Source organism: Sceloporus occidentalis, unplaced genomic scaffold, assembly GCF_023333645.1.
Source record: "Sceloporus occidentalis isolate IW3139 unplaced genomic scaffold, rSceOcc1.0.p SCAF_8, whole genome shotgun sequence".
In the NCBI taxonomy this organism is placed as follows: domain Eukaryota; kingdom Metazoa; phylum Chordata; class Lepidosauria; order Squamata; family Phrynosomatidae; genus Sceloporus; species Sceloporus occidentalis.
The window spans coordinates 51,716,168-51,729,056 of NW_028316988.1; the positions used below are offsets into that span (position 1 = coordinate 51,716,168).

At 38.1% G+C, this 12,889-nt stretch overlaps 1 protein-coding gene across 5 annotated transcripts in view; it reads right to left on the bottom strand.

Moving 5' to 3' along the window:
- PCDH11X (protocadherin 11 X-linked) overlaps nt 1–12,889 on the bottom strand; it is a 560,187-nt gene that overhangs the window by 474,860 nt on the left and 72,438 nt on the right. The window lies entirely within an intron of this gene.

The following is a 12,889-nucleotide window of genomic DNA, read 5'->3' on the forward strand; positions in this document are numbered from 1 at the left end:
AATTATAGTGGAGGTAGCAAGACCAGCATAGTAGTGGTATATTCCACACTAATAAGTTCCAGGTAGAATGAACTCTCTTCATATTCACTTTATCCTCACAACAGCTCTGAAAGACAGAGAGTGCCCAGTTCAAGGTTAACCAGTAAGTTGTGTGGTTCAGTGGAATAAGATCTGAGATTTCTCAAGTCTCAGTACAATACTCTTAAGCTCTACACCACACTGTCATTCCATAATTTCAGTTTAGACACCAAGTTCTAAACCGGATAGCTTACTCTGTAAAGCTGGGGATGGAATAAGAAATCAGTGGTCTCCTGCATATCATAAATGACATCAGGCAGTGCTTTGGGTCTATGCAGAAAGTTCTAAAATTTGAAATCTTGCTTCTTAAGAATACGAGACCCAATAAAAAGGCAATGCTCAGCCCCTGAACATGGTCCATGGACATCCATCTGCCTATTATTTCCTTTGGTATTGATTTGTGGGTCCCTTCCTAAGAAAAATAATAACCGTAAAAGCACTCATTTTTTAAAAAATAAAACCTGCCTTCAGTGCCAGAGAAAGCAAAGCTGCCCAATAGTTCTTAAAAGCATAGTGGGTTGTATTTGTCTTTTCATATGAGAATTTACTCTGGCAGGGAAAGCTAATCAGAGTGACACCCATCTGGTAAAACTCAGCCAAGAGTGGATGACATACATTCAAAAGTAATAGAGATTCCAAAAAGTATTAAAGAATAACAAGTGTTTTTTATATGAGGCAGTAGGTTTTTTTTCCCATTAAAAGGAAAAGAAGTTGATTTCTTTAGATGGAGATTTAGGACTGTTGTGTGTCATGTTGATCATACCACAGGTTGGCATAATTCACTGCTTCCCTATCTTAGTTATTTATCATCAGGATCAGCTATCTTGAGCTAAGAGTTACTGCAGCACCCCTGGACACCCGTCTAAGTGCTCAAGGACTGAGACCATACTTTCATCATAAATAAACTGCATCAACCCCTTAAGTGCGTTTGAAATTCAAAATGCAGTTGACAGTTGCTATTATTTTTCTGACAACTTCATTATGGATGCCTAAGTATCGATGGCTAATGCAAGATAACTTTTAAAATGATATATTAGAATGCTAGCACTGAATTACAGACATCTTAGTTAATTAACCCAATAATCTAAATATGTATAAAGATGAAAGTAATAGTTCTGAAGCAAGAAGCATACTACAAGTTGCATTTGAATTTATCATGGCCAGAGCAGAGCTACTGAAATAAATGTGAAAAGTTACTCATGAGTAACATAAAGTAGAATTTATTTCACAGATCTACTCTAAACATGACTATGTCTGGATTTAAAACTCGTATGTTTCTAGAGACCATCTCATCCACACTTCACCTGGAGCTAAACTAAAATCTCTGAATTTCGTAGAGAAAGATGATTTCAGGAATGCAACGGAGTTGTTCAAGGGAAAAGTTTCCCCAGAGATCTTTTGGTTGCTGTTAGACACTCCTACACACTTCACCACTGCCATTCATACAGAATGCCTCAGTCCAGAGACATGTTGGGGGAAAAGAAACCACTAGGCAGGATCTTGGAGAAAGCATTCCCTTCTATATGAGAGAAAAATAGGAATCATTTTGCAGTTTGCAGCTTGCCACCTGTAATTTTATACCACTCAAATCAAACTTTGCAGTTCTACTATTAACATAGTAAATTAACATATCAATTGCAATAGAAAACACTAAGGGTGAGGAATGATGACAGACCATTGGGTGCAAGCCTGTCTCTTCAAAATACCAACTGCACCAGGTCTAGTTAGCATCATTCCACAGGCATGTCTCTCTTGTCCTCTACTCCCAATGTGGTGGTGCAGGAACACACAACAATGTCCAGTATCAACTGATATGAGAATTGGTGGGTCCTACCATTAGGAAAAGTGAGGTCACCACCTCAGGAAGCAGATTTGGGAATTATGAATTATTAGGAATTCAGTTTGCTCCTACTGCATTTTTGCTTCTAGGGACAGAGATAGGGAGCAGTGGGCTCTGCAGTGTATGTGCCAAAAGAACACAGCTGGCTTTGGGTAACATGAGCCTGGATGAGGTTGTTCCATCCATTTTGGGCAGCAAAGTACATCTGGCTAGCCCTGGATGCATGAGTAAAATTGCCAACTAGAGGGGAAGTTAGTAGAAGTTTGCTCAGTACATCTCCCACATGCATACACAAATGCATTTCTCTACACAATTTCTGCATGTAGGGAAAAAGAATTCTTTCTTTCCTCAACAAAGCCTCTTAGCTTTGTTTCTCTATGGGAGCAATTTGCTCTGAGTAGTCACATTAAATCACTTTTTAGGAACAATTTAAATAGGAAATTATTGTATATAATAAATGAACCAATTGTACAAACCTAACAGACATATAGCCAAATGTTCTCTGTAAAATATATGTGTGTGTGCATGTGTGTATCCATCCATAAAATAAAAAGGAACATATTTCCTTAATTCACACACACACCTTTTCATTTCCATTGCCTTTTCCTATCTGCAGTATTCTATTTTGCAGAGCTATCCTCATACAGCATTACTCATTCAGCAATGAATGGCCCATATAAATCACGCTTAACAAAATCCAACATACTATAAAATAAGAATGATTAAAATAGTGAACTCATGTGAGCAGCCATTTACTGATGTGAAGTGTTGTACTAATAGGTGTTTAAATGGCAGAACAGTGCCACCAGTGTTCATATTAGCACAGGTATTTGATTGTTGATCTTGCTTAGTGTGTTAGAGAAGAGTGATAATATACACCCCCCAAAAATCAAAATATGGTATCACTTTAGTAGCAATAATTGTATCAGGATACGGGAACAGAAACTACTGCCATTGAAGTTAGATGGTCATTTTTATGTCAATTAACAGTACCTCCATTTATAGCAAACAAGAATGAACCCTTAAAGCTTGGTTTTTTAAATCAACTATCTCATGGCTGGGATATGGCAATGCAAAAATATTGGAGTTCATGACCCTGTATGAGTTCCTAGACCCATATAGCCTTGCACTGTTCATGCCAGATCCTGCATATCTTTTGATCCACTAAGTTGAAAGAACCCCATAGATCATGCACAGTACTTAACCACAGCTTCTTTTAACTTGTTGGCCTTATTGCTTGCAGTTGGCTAGCAGGAACAATAGACATGTATCACCCTCCCAAACAATCACTTTGTGTCTTCATTCTCATTGCCAGACCATTGTAAAAAGTAAAAGAAGTTTCATATACAAACCCTAACTAAATCATAAACTGGAATTTAACTAAATAAACTAATTTTAATAAAATTACAGAACTAACACAATACTCAACTGACACAATAGCACAGACATATTAAAACACTAGGGAAATATATGACTTCCCACTCTAGTAAAAGACTACAACAAATAATAATTCTACTTCATATAAACCAAACTAAAGGGATAACATAATTTCAGTAAGTCGCAATAAAGTAATTATGATCTGGCTTTTCCAATATTCAATGAACCCATGTAAGCTTCAAATGCTGATACTGTCATTCTTTCTCATTTGTTACTCGTGTAAGTTATAAAGAATTTCCAACCTTCTTTAAAAGTCTCCAGCATCTTATCTCTCAGAAAATTCTGTCAATTTGTCATTTTCTGAAAATCATTTAATTTAGAGGGTATCACAGTGTCCTCCCACCTCTGTGCATAAATTTCTTTTGCTGCTGTAATAATATGTCGCAAATTCTTTTATATTTCTTGTCCAGTTGTTCATCCAACATTCCTAACAAAAAATATTGTACTGGTTGCATTGAAACAATTTCCCATTTCTATTAAAAATTACTATAAAAGTTCTGCTATGTAGAATTTGCTGGAGTAGCTGAAGCTAAGTTACGGAACTGTAGAGATGCAAATGTTTGCATACAAGGAAAACATCAGACATTTTCTTTCTCACTGGTCAAAATTACAATATTTTTTGAAGATTTTTTATTACTTTTAATATTCTTGGACTTTCCTGCAAAACCTTGATAAATATGTTTTCATGTAAAAAGCATTCTGTGAAAAAAAAACTTGTTATTTATACTAAAATATTTAAAGCTTCATCTGTGCATAAAACGTATTTTGAAAAGTAAAACATAATAATGGTAATTTTCACACAGATTGTTATCTTGGGATTGACTTAGGGTTCCCATTTGTCCCAGAAAACCTGGAAAATTTTGGATTGAAGGAACTAAAAATATCCCAGTTGAAGCAGCAAATCCCAAATTTATTCTTCATCACAGGCCATTGAGAAGGTTACAATGTGGTAGTAGTGATGAAGCAGGAAACCATGCAAGAAGACAGGCAATGGCGGGAGCATCATCCTGTCCTGCAGGCTCCAGTTGCTACTGCATAGGTGTAGCATTGCCACCTTATTCTTCCATTCTCTCCCTGCTTCCAACTGGCCCAGAAGGCAGAAAAGGAACAGAGGCAATTAGAGATGGCCTTGTGTTGTGTGGCGACTGTAGTGGTGACTTGATCCTAGGAGTAGGCAGCATGGTGGAACTTTGCATCCAAACAGTCCCTTTACTCTCTGGGGCTGCTTGGAAGCCTCCATCTCTTCACATAGGTTAGTAAGGAAAAGAAGAAAAACAAGAGCTCTTGGCTTGCTAATGGTACTGTGAGTAAAACGTAATAGTAGAAAAAGTGCAATGATTAATGGGTTGAATTTGCATTATCAGAAGGCAAATTAATAATATGCATAACAATATGCAAATCAGGCACCTGAATATGAGAGAATGGAATATGGCAACCCTGGATTTACCAAAGAACAGATAAGAAACCAATATGGATAAAAAGCCAGACAGGTTGATCCATCCTTAGTGGGAAGTCCAAAACTATGATATTCTTAACTTCCCAGGTACTGTTATTTCCATATTCATGTCCGTAGGGATGCAGTGGAAATGAGCCCAATTGGGAGGGGATGGGGTGAGATGCATCCTGCATGAAGGGAGTAGGAAGGGCTGAAGGACAATGAGTTCATGATCCCACACTTACACCCCCCCCCCCCCATTAAACCAATCTACACTCATTGTGGAAGGTTCACATTCAGGCAGATGGCAGGATTCAGAAGGAAGGGCATTTTCTGATTCAGCTTATGTCATGTTGTATAATTTTTAAAAATGACATGGACCCCCCCCCCCAATATATACATGCTAGTCTCTATGTAACTGAAAGAAAACCATCCAGAGTATTAGAATATACAGAAGAAATCCAAGGGTTGTAAAAATATAGTACAATTTTTATACTAAGGGGTGGGCATGCTGAGCATGTAGCAATGGAAAATTGTGAGATGAAATGAATGTCTATAATCCTGAACAGGAGAATAGCACAGTGGAACATTTTGCTGCAGTATATTATTATGCAGTTTTCAAATTTAGTAGACTGTTGACCCGACTGTGGTGTTTGATGACTTAATACAAAGATATTTCCATTAATAGGGCTCCCCCCCGGTCAATATTACTTTTGTTGTAGATCCACACCAGAGTCAAGCACAGAATATGTTCACATCAGTGTGTCAAATCCACAGCACCAGAATCTACAGCAAGTACTCCTTCAGCACTGGAATCTGTGTTACTTCAACACAGATGGAATGTGCTTGAGCTTCTGATGGATGTGAAACAAATGCACCATTTTCCTCTTTCCTCAACAAGCTGTTGATCTATAAGTTCCAAGAAACAAAAAAGATGAAATTAACTTTTAAAAAATGATTTATTGTGTCTATTGCTGACAATTAAGAGCAGCTGGTATCAAACATATGCAATGGACAGCAACAGAAAGATTATTACATGTGCGGTAAAAGTTTCGTTTGTTTGCAGGAGGTACTGGCAGAAATAAAAGATATTGCTTAGAAAGAATAAATGTCATCCAAGATAATATTTTATTCAAGAAACCTGCCAGTTTGTGTGGGCAAGAACACTTTCAAAGAAAGGACTGCAAACGCAGCTTTTAGTTCTTTGGATTGTTCCAAATAACAGTCAAAAAGAAAAGGGGGAAAAATTGTCCTTGAGTCACGATAGAATCAGATGTTTGAAATCTCAGAAGCCAAATCATATTCTTTCTCAAATATTTAACTGACTTTTAAAAATGAATAGCTATTTCCTCTCCCAAATATCCCGTTCCATTTTTTTTCCCTTTCAATAATCAAGAATATTGTGCTTGGGAAGGAAAAAGCACCCTTTCTCAGAAACAGCAAAGTGAACATACTTGCTGCATTTTATATACACCATATCCTAACAAAGGTTCAATTTCATGTTAAATCCTGAATACACCAATGTTATAAAACATCAAAACTGTGAAGGACAGGCTGGAGAGGCCATATATGGCCTACATTCTCATTGCTCAACGTCAAAAGAAAATGGGAGGTATTGGGGGCTAGTGGCTTCCATGTCAGTAGAGTGCAACCAGGGTTCTTGGAGGTCTCTCATTCATAGGATTACCATAAAGTAAAGTCAACCTTATGGCAAATAACAACAAGGACAAAAAATGTTAAAGAACGTATCCCAGGCACTAAGCCCTATTCCCCAAACAGGTTCAGCAACCTGGACAGCTCCTTTAACATTTAGACTAAAACCTAGAGCAGATCCATCACTCCACTGGCATCAGAGCCACTAGCCTCCACCAGTAATTTTATCTTTCCCATTGTGGTGTAGTGGTTTGGATGTTGGACTAGGATCCTGGTGACCAGGGTTCAAATTCCTGCTGGCCATGGAAACCCACTGGGAAGCCTTTGGCAAATCACACTCTTCCAGCCCCACTGAAACATGAAGGCATGGCAACACCCCTGAACACGTCTTGCCAAGAAAAATCCCATTATAGGACCAGTTTGGGGACATCATAAAAGTTGGAAATGACTTGACAGAACGTAACAACAACAACAGAGGCCTTCCTCCCCTCAAATTAAAACTTTAGCGGGAATAGTGTGTGGCCTCATTTCCCCTAGGATGACATCCTTAATATCTGGATACCCTTCAGTTTGACAGATGGGACATATTTGTTTGTGACCAGAGGAGAAAATCAATGATCAGTATGTTCAAGTCATTGTAGACATTTGTTTCAAACATCTGAAGAATGTCCAAGCTCAGATCACAGCTACTTCTCACAGAAATAAAGAAGGAGCATCTCCACTACTAGTCCACATGTAGTGCACTATCTGGGATTGAATTCTTGTTGAATTTCAAAAACTGGGTTTCCTAGATGAGACACAGAGAAATTTGTAATATTTAATGTGACCTGGCTTTCCAGATATTGGACCACTACTTCACCCATTCCTTATCTCTGGCTACAGTGGGTAGGGCTGCTGGGAGATGCAGTCCAACAAGATCTAGAGGTTTTTTTTAAATAAAATAAATACAGTGAGCCCGTGCCATACATGGGCTCCTTATAGGCAGCTTTCAGCATATGCTAAAGCCGCCTGGGAAATGGGTGCCATGCACACATTGCCACGCAGCAAACATGAGCCCCATTATATCCAATGGGGCTTGTGAATGGTATGCACAGCCATGGGGCGCATGCATGGCTGCAAGGCGAGCATGAACCCCATTGGATATAATGGGGCTCAAGCTTACGCGTTATTTGCTTTACGCGGGGGGGGGGGGGTCCTGAACTGATCCCCTACGTAAAGCAAGGGCCCACTGTAAATTGCACGGTGGCTATCCTAGGTTCACTGCATCTGTAATTGGGGTTTTAATCTATCTTTTTAAATTGAAGATCCTGACCATCTTCCCCCTTTGGATCATTCAGTTCCCTCGCTCTTCGTGCAGTTCTCTTAATCAAAGGCAGCAGCCCTGTAAGATGGAGACAGAGCCAAGTAAGTCAATACTGGTGTGGAAAAGAAAATGTGTATCCTTCCCTCATGTTAGATAAGTGGGATGAGAGGAGACATGTTGCAGAATCACCCATGCTGCTAGCAGAAACATGAGAGGGGCAACAAATCTGACATATTTTCACATTTTCTAGACTTCTTTTCTGCAATTATGGCTAGTCCCTCTTATTTAAAATTAGCTCAAACCCTAGATGGGTTTGTACCGGAAACAAAATTTTTCACTGGTTTCAAGTGATCACTGATGCACCAGATATTCACAGCCCTGCATTAAATATTTAATATAATAATCCTAACTGGAAGAAAAATATATTGTCAAAGGGGTCTCAGTAGATTTAAGTTTAGGGTTAAACTATTTGGCCATGCTACTAAGCTCTGAAAATGCACATCAGCTTAAAAATGGTTATATCCAAGATAAGGATGCATTTCATTTTACATGCAATTACTTACACGCACGCACACACACCTCCCCTCCATGTCTCAGTGCTTGGAAGAAATGGGGGGAGTACAGGCTGAGCCGGAAACATTTTGGATATCCTATGATTTGTCACCAATTTCATAATCACATGCTGAATTAACATTCTCGATAAACTGGTAACACTTAAAAAATAGGGGACAAAAGAAGGAAGGAACTGCATTGTCCCTTGTTTGAGTATTAGTGGTGCTGAATGAAGACAAACAGCATGGAAGAAAAGATGAAACACTCCTTTCTGATAAGATGTCTACTTCAATTTACTTAGATAAAAAATCCTACAGGCCATTAAAAAGTACACAATGCAAGAAAATAGCAGAGTTTGGTGTGCAGTACTAACCATTAGAAATTAAAGCAATAGCGCAGTACAGCCTGTCACATAAAAAATGCAACACTTGAGCAGATCAGCATAACTAGGCAAGGATTTTTTTGGTTCTGGTTTCAGTGAAGAAAAACACCTGTACCACTGGTGAAGTGGGATTTCTTTGGGACAACATCCTGCTCTGGAATTCACAAAACCCATTTTACATCCTGAAACATACTGCAATATTCACAAGACTAATACAAACCTAGGACTTCATCACATGGGGGAAATCGGGGAAAGGTGGGGGTTTAAACTGCCATTATCCCATGAAAGTTGTGTGATAACACGAGGTTGCAATTAAAGGGCACTTATCTCGGCAATAAATCCCGTGAATGATTTGTTGCTGGTTATTACCTGGTTATTGCCAGGATAAGTACTCTTCAATCGTGATGTGTGTTAAGATCTTCCTGTAATAGCAAGAGTTTCCTGGGATAATGACAGTTTAAACTCCCAATTCCACCCACCCCATGTGATAAAGTTTATAGGCACATGAATTAGTCTTCATCTTAGCTGCCCAAGCAAAACTATCTTGATCTATTACTTGCTTACATTTCCTTCCTTCCTTCCTTTAGATGGAAAGAATATTGAAAAATATATGGAAAATGGATGTAAAACAGGTTTCTTGAGTGCTGGAAAACACAAATGAGTGAATGGGTGAAAATCTTTGTAGCCTGGGATGTATTCTACATGAGTAACATTTGATCTGTTTTTGGCACAGAAGTGTTGTTTTCTGCAAAGAAAATGCTGTTTTTCTCTGCAGTGCACTTGCTTTCTGTGTAGAAAATACTATTTTATGGGTAAGAAACATCTCTTTTGTGCAGAAAAACTGTATTTTTTGCACAGAATAAGTCTGAAATGCTGAATGCTTTTCAAAATCTATGCAGTTTTTGATTACTTTCTTGCAGCATAAAGAAAAATGGTAAAAAAAAAAATTGTTCTTGTCCATGGAGTTTATCAAATGGGAGGAATTTCTCTTAAATTCGAATGAAAAGAAAGTGGGGCCAAAACGCATTCACTTAATGTCACTAGTTTTGCGCAATTACATGAATATGCATTGCATTCGAACTGGCTCCCCATTGACCGAAAATAGCATGCCATTGCCCGAATTTGTATGTGGCAGTCTATCACACAATAACGTGAAACCACATGATTGCGTCCGGACTGACTTCCCATTGCCCGAATTTGTGTGTAGTGGGTTATCACACAGTAATGTTAAACCCCATGATTGTGTTCAGATTGCCATTGGATTATACTTCCAATTCCCCTTGTCTGATAAACTTACATGAGAACAGAATTCACAATTATTTACATCCTTATTCATCCTTCCTTCTTTAATATGTCCTCTCCACTGCAACATTAAAAAAGGAAACAAAACCGCAAGCACCTTTGGGCAGGACCTATCCTTCATTTTCTTCTTAAATGAAAAAAATGTATAAATAATCAGGATACGGTATTTTCAGCAATACATTTCGTTCCCTTTAATTACCAAGACTATCCTCATATTAAATGCATTTTGCATGGCAACAATATCAGTCAGTAAGGTGAGACATTTTTAAAAATGAAGCACACAAAGGATGAAATCAAAGACATGTAGCAGACAGATTCAGAATCATAGAGGGAAAATGTGTATAAAGAAACTCCCTTTCTGATTGTTTTTTCAAGTTGTTTAATCAGAATCCATGACTTACTATGGATTTATTTTTAAATATGTCATTTTCTTAGAGAAACAGCAAGGGTGTATATGGGAGAGGTAGACAAGTCTCTTCAAAGGCATTTTAAGTTAAAAGTGATAAAATCATATTCATATCATTCCATTTCAACTCACATCAGACAGTACTCATGGTGCGTATGAGTCCCTTGTCAGAAGAAATGTGTGGTATGAAATAAATAATTTTTAAAAAATAAAATAAAAAGAACATATGTTTTGAAATCACATTATCCAGGATCTGGCATGCAAAATAATGGTGTGGTAAATCCATTTGCATTCATATCACTTGGTCACATCAAGGGAAAAAGATAAGCTATGTTATGTCCAGACCCAATATTACAGTTTGAGTGTAGCTAAGTCAGGATTTGGAAACCAGCTTTGGGCCTGAACAGACAGGCCAAAATAAAGCTGCTTCGGGTCACTTTGGAGGTAAATGACACACACATCTTAAGAGGCCAGAAGCTGTGCCAAAGCTGTGCTCCGGTCCTTAGGACTAGAGTGTGGCTTTGGCACAGCTTCTGGCTGTTTAGGGCGCATGCATCATTTAAACAGCATACCTCCAAAGTGATCTGAAGCAGCTTTATTTTGGCCTGTCTGTTCAGGCCCTTAGTCTCTCATAACTGGGGGTCAGATAAATCAATGGAATTTATGACCATTGACAAATATGTGTCTCAAAAACTATATTTCATCTCCAACATCAGAGGTGGTATACCTCCATATATCAGTTGCTCAGAATGTAAGATGGAAAGTGCAGTTGCATTTTTTTTCTTCTGGTGAATTTCCCAGAAGCAATGGATAGGCCAATGTGTGAACAAAGCCGTAGTAGAACACATTATAAACCATCCTGGGCATAAAATGCTGTTTGAAAACACCGAAATTCTGGACCATGCCAACAACTATCAGGTCAGAATGCACAGGGAAGCCATTGAAATCTACAAACACCTGGACAACTTCAACAAGAAAGAAGAAGCCCTTAAAGTGAACGAAGTTTGGCTACCAGTAATAGCAAAAACATAGCTGAAAAATAGCAAAGTTAGGATTCATCAAATGCAAATGAGAAACCACCCAGGGTCAGGGGCTTTCCCAGCAGACAATGATCACCAATTAGCAGATACTAATCCTTTTTGCATACTCCACCCTGAGGTCCTGCCATCAACAACAGAACAATACACATATTAACATGGAGATCACTTCTCCCTACCCAGTGTCACAAGTATATATATACCCAACTCTCTTTCATGCCAGCATTCTCTGAAGATGCCAGCCACAGATGCTGGTGAAACATTAGAAATAAACTCTTCTAGAACATGGCCTCATAGCCTGAAAAACCCATTAAAAATTATGTGCATAAAATGCCGGATTACACAGACTTTCGGTCTGATTCAGCATGACTCTTATAGTCTAAACTTTCAACCACTACTTTGGATAGTTTTAACCACAATCCTGGGTTCAGAAGTTATCTTTCTGTTGCATTTGATGTTGTGTTTGTGTGTGTTCGTTAAACCATACTATTTATTTTAATCTTGCTTTTAAAAGTGAGGATTCCAGATGTAAAGTGATGTCTGCATGCATCCTCTTTCCATTGTTGTTGTTTGCCACTGCTCTTCCAGGTAAGGAACAGTATGAGATCTGTGGCTTAACACTCATACCTTAGACTTCATTCTCCAGAGTTCTAATCACAGTTATAAATTTGCTAGCTGTGTCTTTTTAAATAGAAACATTCAGATGACAGACAAAAGTATTTTTTTAAAATTACTATATCCATGTCCAAAATCAAAAGGTCCATAACCTTTTGCATGACTTAGAAGATAGCTTTCTCTACATTAATATATTTGTGAAACAGGCTGTAAAAAGAAAATGTAAGGCTGAAAAGACTGGAAAGGTGGGGAGGATGCAGAAGGACAACTGAATCTAAGCTGAGCACAGCTTTGCTTTCCAACATACACAAATGGCAAATATGTCCCTCTAAAATAGGATTGCCAGATTACAGTTGTAATACTGTTAGGAGAAAAAAATGTATTTTAATATTGGTTTCTTGCTCTAGCCGTCTTAAGGCCATTTCAAAATGAGAACACAGCATGTGCCATTTCCTGCCCTTGCTCTTGTTTCCATGTGATGCTGAATTAAGGGCTCAACTTTACAATATTTTTGTAGCCTCAGCCACAAAGAACATGCAAACATTACACAGGCTTACTTCTATCATGCTCCAACTAATCCTCCTGATTTCCAGTTTACCATGTTATTCAGGGCACACCAGATGCTCCTTCCTGGAGGAGTATTTTAATTATTTTCGTATTTATTTTTGTTTTTATTTATTTATTTCCTTACTAGACTTCTTTTTCATGCCTTCAGCTCCTAAAGATTCCCAGCAAACAATACAAGATGATAAAAGACAGTAGAAAAATGCAAAATGTACAGAAAATGACATAAGACTAAAGCTGTAAAAGAAATAAAATCTAATATATCAGACAGAGGAAGGAATACGT